The sequence below is a fragment of the Petaurus breviceps genome, unplaced genomic scaffold (assembly GCF_028583685.1).
Source record: "Petaurus breviceps papuanus isolate PSGF00001 unplaced genomic scaffold, PetGlider_PUasm1.0 214, whole genome shotgun sequence".
Lineage (NCBI taxonomy): Eukaryota > Metazoa > Chordata > Mammalia > Diprotodontia > Petauridae > Petaurus > Petaurus breviceps.
The window spans coordinates 17413219-17422218 of NW_027185863.1; the positions used below are offsets into that span (position 1 = coordinate 17413219).

At 33.5% G+C, this 9000-nt stretch overlaps 1 protein-coding gene across 1 annotated transcript in view; it reads right to left on the reverse strand.

Annotated features, from left to right (window-relative positions):
• Positions 1 to 9000, reverse strand: part of MYO16 (myosin XVI) — an 871975-nt gene that overhangs the window by 476738 nt on the left and 386237 nt on the right. The window lies entirely within an intron of this gene.

A 9000-nucleotide genomic window follows, 5' to 3' on the forward strand; every position in this document is an offset into this window, starting at 1 on the left:
TATCTATCTATCTATCTATCTATCTATCTATCTATCTATCTATCTATATCTCCATATACACTTTCCCCTTCCACATCATAGCGGTTAGGGGAACAGCACTCCCATGATCTGGAAAATCCACATAAAATTTTTTGACCCTCCTTTTATAGCAGAGAAGAAATTTGATTTATTATGGTATTAAAGGACTACATATATTGATATTATACAATACTATACATATATTTTACTAATTTCTTAATTTGTAAACTTTTTCTATGTTGTCTCCTGGCCTTGATGTGTCATCTGCAGCTTCCACAAAGTTCTCCCAAAATTCCCACTTAATTTCTTATGCCAGTCTGTAATATATTGAAACCATGATGGGGAAAGATATGATGTGGAAGGCATAAATATATGTAGGCTTAAACAATTATAGTTTTTAAAATCCCGTAGTTTTTAGAAGTCTGCTTAATAACTTCCCTATTAAAATGCAGCTACTTCAGTGACTGAAGAGCCCTATACTTCCTCTGAGAGATCCTCATCTACATAGTACATTGAGTATGAATGCATGATCTATTTGAAAAACACCATGTGAAGTACTCTGGTGATCTTTGTTAATAATACATGAACATAAATCTGAATAATGACTCTTCATACCTTAATGAAAAATTAAATAGCCTATGATTACTGCTAATACAGACTGGATGGAATACTACTAAAGATAACTCAAAGCAGGTCAGAAGATCTGCTTATGCTCAGAACTTTTTGCCTTTTAGTTTAAAATATCTATTTTGAAAACATTATGCTAAATAACTGCTAAAAAGCTAATCAAGTTGCATAGGAAAATTCCATTTTTTTTCTTTTTCTCAAAGTAGAATATTAAAATAGCCCTTGATTTGAAAGGATTAATCTTGAGACAGCAGAATATAGCTGAAATTATCCCATCAAAAATAAGAAGCTGATATTTTGGAATACTGGTGATCTTAATAAAGGAAATATTATAAGACACCAACTGCCAAAATGCATAATCTATGTATAGTTTGGCAAAAAAAGTATTACTGGGAAAATGAAACTTAACACACACCTCAGTATTAGGAAAAAGGCACAAAATGGTAATAACCACAAAAACAATGCCCCTAGAAACTCATTATACTTTATAAACTCACATAACACTAATCTTCATACTAAGAATATTAACTCCCAAATGTTCCTGCATACTCTGTAAATATACTATCTTGGAAACAGGAGTATTATAATGGTTAAGATTGCTGCTGACAATAAAATGCTGCTGACCTATAAAAGAGATGTTACTACACCAAATTTATAGAAATTTCAATCAAAGTGTAACGAAATGTTTCTAAAATATGGAGAACAAAATCAAACCATGTGCAAATAGGATGAAGTACACGTTATTTATATTGTCTTACAATTCTCTGAGTGGAGTTGTCCTTCTGGCTACAGGAAATGCACTAACTCCCCAATATTCTAATTCAATTTCAAAAAGTAGTTATTTTATCCACCCATGAAATAGTCTATATCAGAGTTGTCAAACTCACAGTCTTCCATATGTAAAAATCCCAAGTGCAACTGAAAAATATTGAAATTGAGAAATCTTTAGCAAAATAAATAAAAATACACAACAATACAGATGTTAATTTGTGGTTGTGTAAGTCTATATGCCTGCAGGAGCTATTTCAATTTTACTTTGATACCAGTGGTCTATACTACTAATCATTGGTGAAACAACTTGTCTCGAAACCATTTCTATCTGAAGTCCATCTAAAAATATAAGAAAAACAAGGTAGATGATGATGGGGATGATGATGATGATGATTATAATACTAATAACAATCATAATAATAACAATAATACATCAAGGAAAGATAAGGGGTGAAGGTTTTGAGTTTGAATGTATAGGTGAAATTACCTACAGGTACCTTTTTCTTCTGTAAGAAAGGCACACTAAGCATGAAGCTATTCAGGAATGAGCTTTTCAGGTCTACCTGAAAAGATTTATTGAAAGAAATCAAAAGTGATTTTTCTCTGAAAAGAGCTCTTAAATGGATGATGCCCAAGAGAAAAATCAAAAGGTCCTTTACACAGTGATATCCACATGAACATAACCAACAATATATTAACAAAGATATGTTGAACAAATGACTGTGTCATGTGGGAATTTTTTTCACAGAAATGGAAGGATTCATGTTAGCAATTAAAGATCAGCTTATAGCCATCAGAGATAATAGAAAGGTTACAATTAATGACCCCAAACAAAATGATTGATGTAGATTATGCAATAAAATGGTGGAAATTTTTCAATATACACTGAAGATTTATTGCAAATCTTGCAAAAGATTTATTGTCTATTGGATGCCTAGAAAAAACACAATAAGGTAATTCATTAATATTTATTAACAATTAGATGACAAATTCTCACATTACAGATACAAACCTTCAAAAACATCCTCGAGAAACAACAAAAAGCCTCATCTAGAACAAGAAAATCATTAGAGATAAAATCTTTTGCCCACAAATTTACAAACATCACATTAATCCATAAAATTTTAAGGACAATATTTTAATAGGTGCCATCATAATACTCATACTAAATGCTATCTGAATGACTGGTAGTTGATTGATAATAAGCCCTGAAAAAGATAAGCTTCCATGTCAGCATTTTTAATTACATTTAGGGGGAATGGAATGGTAGGGAAAAAGCATTACTATATTGTTGACCATGTGCTAGGCAGTATGATAAACACTTTACAAATAGTATCTCATTAAATCTTCACAATAACCCTGTGAGGTAAGTGCTGTTAGTATCCCTGTTTTACAGTTGAGGAAACTGAGATAAGTGGTGGTTAAGTGACTTGCCCAGGATCACACAGATGGTAATTGAAATAGTCAGGGAGGTCATTACTTCAAGGATTTCATCCTATAGGAAAGGAAAAATTATAGTGGGAATTTTGTTTTTGTTATCTGATTTCTTTTCCTTTCATCCTTTCATCATACAGTGCTAGTCCTGGAGTCATGAATGCATGAGTTGAAATCCAGCCTCAGACACTTAATAGATGTTTGACTTTGGACAAGTCAATTAAACATGATCTGCCTCAGTTTCCTCCTCTGTAAAATGAAGATAATAGCACCTATACCTCAGGGTTGTCGTGAGGGTAAAATGAGACAGTATTTGTGAAGAACTTTGTAATCGTTAAAGCAATAGATTAGATAAAAAATAGATATTATCTATGATGATGGAAATATTGGGTACCAAGAATGGGCCTCCTGTACCCCACCTGCACCAAATAATTTCTTAGATTTTACTAACAAATGTCCTATTGAGCTCAGGCCCTTGGATATACTTTGGTATACACACACTATAATATATAATAATAAGGTAAAATAGCTATAATGTTCCAATGAACTTTTTTCAACTATAGATCATTCAAAACTATGGGAAAAGTTAGTATCCATTGTTGTGAAGAGGGAGGATTTTGGAAGGGAAAATCATGTCACTTCCACTTCTATTAAAGAAATAAAAAGGCTAGGGAATTTCTAGACTGTGTCTGAAAAGTTCAAATTAGGTCAGTAATTTCCAGGAACTTCCAGTCATGATTCTCTAGCCCTCCCAGGAGGGTTGAGAAGAAAGTGAGTCAGGAAGAATGAAAAAACAAAACAAAACATCTAAACTACAAGACTACCCTAGGATTAATGAATTTTATTTTTAGGTTTTTAGATTGTTTGCCCCTACCTGTTCGTTTAATAGGTGAAAGATAGATGTTACCTGATTTATTCAAGATCATAAAGCTTGGTAGGGACAGAAGCAAGCTCCTAGTAATTCTATAGTGATAAGTTTATTATCTACTGAACATACAGTTTTAGAGAGCCAGACATGAAGAAAGGAGAGAAGGAAGATGAAACAAACCAGCTACATTTGTTAATAACTACTGATAATAACTGAAGTGAAAGATGGCCAAATAATTCTTAAATACCAGTGGACAAATCCTTTTTCCCCATTAGTTCTCACCCTTCTTGATCTATCTTCTCAAATTAATCATCTCCATACACATCTATAGATACACCTGTAGTTTCTCCTCTGAGAATCAGTCCTTAATCATCAATTACCTATTGAACAGTTCAAACTAGACTCCCTAAAGGTATCTTAATTTCTATTTATCAAAAACTGAACTCATTATCTATATTGGAAAACACTCCTTTTTCCAAATTTTTCTATTTTGGTTGAAGGCAAAACCATTTCTCATTTTCTAGGTTCATGACCTCAGCATTATTCTTGATTCCTCAATATTTCTAACCTGACAGTACAAATCAGTTGTCAATTCTTGCTATTTATATATGTGTATATGTATGCGTGCATGTGTCATATATACATATACGTGTGTGTATGTACATGCACACACCTACACATATGTACATACCCTATATACACATGTATGCATATACTCTATGTAAACATATACAAACACATATGTGCACACACACGTACACATGCACATACATATACGCATACGCCTACACATATCCACATGTCTGCATATACATATATATCACACCTCTCACATCCAGCTGCTCTACCATCTTAGATTAGTTCCCCATTATCTTTCACTTAGGTAACTGCAACAGTCTTTTCTGTTGCCAAAGTGTTTTCCTTAAAGGACAGATTCATTACACATTCTAATCAATTTCAAGAGCTCTCTATTTTCTCTGTGAGGAAATATAAACCCTGTTTAGCTTTTTAATGCCTTTCACAATCTACCCCAACCCTTTATTTCTAGTTGCATTGAACATCACACACCAGCATCATTCTCTTACGCTCCAACAAAACTGGCCACCTACTCACTCTATTTATTGTTTCTACACCACACACTGGTCATACCTCATGTCTCGTGTATATATGCCTGCCTCAGCTCAGTCTCTTTGAATCCCTTTATTCCTCCAAGATGTAACACAGACATCATTTTCTGATTTCTTCACCAATTCTGTCCCTCCCGCCCAAGCTACTTTGGTATTTGATAATTTGATACTCACTCTCCTTATGTTTATTCCATAGGCATATATGGAATTATTATTTCCCCTATTAGAATATAATATCCTTGCCAGTAGGTACTGCTTCATTCTTTTTATTTGTATCTCTAGTGCACAGCATAGGACCTAGCGTATAGTAGAAGTTTAATAAATGCTTTTTGTTTAATTAACTCCTTTATGATGTAGCAATCATAATACCAAGTAGCATTCACTTATTGGTTTTAAGCTCAAAAGGTACTGTATCTAAATTATTTTATTTGATATAGCAAATGAATAGATGATATCTAAGGGTTGCTGTAGAAAAAAAATAAACAAATGTGCATACATACTTATAACTATATATATTTAAATGCATATATTTGAATATATGTGCATATACCTACAAATAAAAAATATGCACTCCAATGCATTCACATTCACATGCATATATATATATGCTTATAAATATCTTTATGTCTATGTGACATTTACATGTATTCACAACATGTGGTGAAGGAAATGCCAAACCATTCCAGTAACTTTGTCAAGAAAACCCCATGGACAGTATGGTCCACGTGGTCACGTAGATCTGGGCATGACTGAACAATTGAACAACATCGCTTTTCATGTGGATGTTTGAATATAAATTAGTGAATGTATATGTGTATATGCTTTACATATATGTTTCTATGTGTATACTTGCATATATGTAAATACTTTTGTGTGTATGTATTTGTCTGTCAGTCTCTCATTATCTCATAAAGAACCTCGTGATAAACTTCTTTAATCCTAATGAAGAGACTTGTTATTCAGACAACATTTATCACTGGGCTCCTACAATTATGTGGGTCAGAAAAATATCTTAAAACACAGATGACATGTAGATACATAAATTTCATCATTAACTGTCAAATAGCGTAGTCTCTCTTTTCTCTACTTTTCCATTATATTGCTTTAAAAAATGTGTTAGTTGGCGTGGTGTAAGAAGAACTGGACTTGGAGTCAGAAGTTCAGTTTTTAATCCCAGCTTGTTCATTTACTAGCAACGTTACCATGAACATTCAACAAGCAAAGGTTTATTAAGCACATGATATATGAAAGGAATAGAAACAAAAAATAAAGGTTTTTATAAACTGTGGCTTAAGGAAATTACATTCTATTTGAGTGGAGGCAAATGGGAGAATACAATTTATAAAATGAAAGAGACAGGGTAAATGAAAGAACCAGTATAAATTTTCTAGGAAAAATAAAGAAGACAAAGAACAATTTAGCAGGGGAAGAAAGAATTGCCAGGAGAGGGGGTGGGGTCACAAACACTGAAGGACTATAAAGATTCTAAAAAGCTTAAAAGGGGAGATAGTATTTTCCAGAAAGGGAGAACAGCCCAGGCAAATGCCAAGAAACAGGCGGTGACATGTTAAGTCTTAGGAATAGTCCAAAAACCTAAAGTCCGGAGGTAGTATTTGTAAAGTATGACTGAATAAGTAAAATGGCAGTCACTGTTGTTCAGTCATTTCCAAATTTTTGTGACCCAATTGTGGTTTTCTTAACAAAGATACTTCAGTGTTTTTGATATTTCCTTCTCCAGTTAATTTTTACAGATGATGAAACTGAGGTAAACAAGATTAAGTGACTTGCCCAGGATGTCCAAGGTACTGTCTGAAGCCAAATTTGAACTCAGGTCTTCCTGACTCCAGGACCAGTGCTCTATCTACTGTACCAACTAGTGACCCTAGACTGGATATAGAGGTTGTAGAATCATCTGGGTAGAGGTGATAATTGCACCCATGGGAGCAGATTGGATCATGAAAAGACAGAATGTAGATTGAAGAGGAGGGGAGCCAGAATATACAGTGATAATCTCACTTGATAAACTGTAACCAGGGATATGCTAGATCCAGCTCCTATTGGCTCATGAGAACTAACTGGTCAATTTTCAGTGTGAGCATTTATATCTCAAAAACTGTAAATATCACCTCAATCTATTTTTTTTTTTTTGCTTTTTGGAGGGCAATTGGAGTTAAGTGACTTGCCCAAGGTCACATGGACTCCAGGGCCAGTACTCTTTTCACTGTACCACCTAGCCAAACCATCCTCATTCTATTCTTTTGCTGATTTCTAAACTTAAGAAAAGAATGGGAAAAAATGTCAATAATGCAAATTACACTTAAAAGTGAGCTGGTTATTCAAAGTTGGTTTGTTATCATTCAACTGGATATCCCTGATTGTAATAAGACTGTATATCTATGTTTTATTATTATTCATATGCAGATACATATTTCCTACATACGGGTTTTGAAAGTCTACACATAGCATTTATGTGATAAATCTGTAAGGGAAAGTTGCTTATATAGATTTATATGGGGTTTGAAAGATGTTTACACATTAACATCAAAAACATTTCCCAAAGTTTGGAGAATTTGATAGAAGTTAAGCTTAATTCATTATGAAAATAATATATATTAAATATGTATGTGTAAACTTGAAAAAAGTTTAAGAAGACTGAACTATTGATTTAAGAGGAGGAATTTCCAAGCTGTTAAAATTGGTTAACCCAGAATTAATAAAATAATTAAACAATAATATAAATAAAAGAGTAATCAGAGAACAGCATGGTCACTACATTTGTAGTTACATTTTGCTATCTTTTATATCATTTTCACATATTGCACACCATTCAATCCTACCTAAATGAAGTTCATATTGATTGATTAGTCTTTCCATTCTTAGGAACACATTCAGAGATAATTGGCCCATATCCCCAATGTCAGTTCCCTGGAAATGGGGCTTCTGCCACTGAATGTAGAAATCTATCACTTTGATACCTTCTAGGAACAAAGGGATCTCTACGCCATCTCATCCTGCTTCTCCTCAGGCACATGAAAGTTTTTTTTTTTTTACTACGGACTGAATTATGTTCGACATTTTTATTTTAAATCACATTTAGAATGGTATTTACAATCAAAATAAATTAAGAGTAGGTAGAACCCTAATGAGGAAAGGTGAATGTATTTGTTCTGAGGAAGAGTGAAATAATGTACTTGCATAAGCATTAAAGGACCAGCCCAAGTGGGCATATTAAGGAGAACGTACTTCCATTTGATATTCACAAAGATTGACTCTGAGACTCAGGACATTATTGATTAATGTAGAGACATTATTAGATTATTAATGTAGAGACATGTATTAGCTCCCCATGGGAATAAACATAACCTATAATTAGATGTAGTAATAGAACAGTGTGAGCCCTCCCAGTGAATTTTCCTTCTGCCTTTTCAAATTTGTGTTGGGCCTGTAAGGTGGCTTGTAGGTGGGAGAAAGTCCAAGGTTGATGATGCAGAATCTAGGGTTTTTTTGAAAACTCAAGACTGGGCCAGACCTTTTGAGACTCCTCTAGACTAGTGTGGTACTTCCATATCCTATACTCCCAATCTTAGCTATAAACAGAACTGCTTTCTGAATCTAGAGGAGATGTCAGATGGATAATTTATCTCATATATTAAACTATGTGATTAATGCAAGACCAGAGGATAAGTATTATTGGGCTCTCCTTTCTTACTGATGAATATAATAGATCAGGAATACCATGATGAGAAGAGGACATTGTTTTCTAAAACTCAAAAGGACAACAGGAGTAGCTTCATTAAACCTGAAGTTGATAGGTTGTTAGCTAATAGGTTTCTGCATTTATTTTGTTGATAAGAATCTAAACTAAAGCATATGAATATCTAGGTTTCAGAATCTCAGTAGAGTAAAATGATTTGAAAAGCATGCACACATAAACATAAATATGCAGGGAATCCTATTCTCATGGGTCCAACTAAGTAAGAATTAGGACAACAGAGGAATACAAAAAGTAACAAACCTCTCTCACCTTCATTACAATTTCAGGGAAAAGCATTTCCTATTCTGAAAACCATCCCCAATTCCAAAAAGTTCCAACTCAGAGTTCTACCCAATTTAAGTTCTGAAAGAGAAATTCTATTCTCTTCATCATGTTTGCTC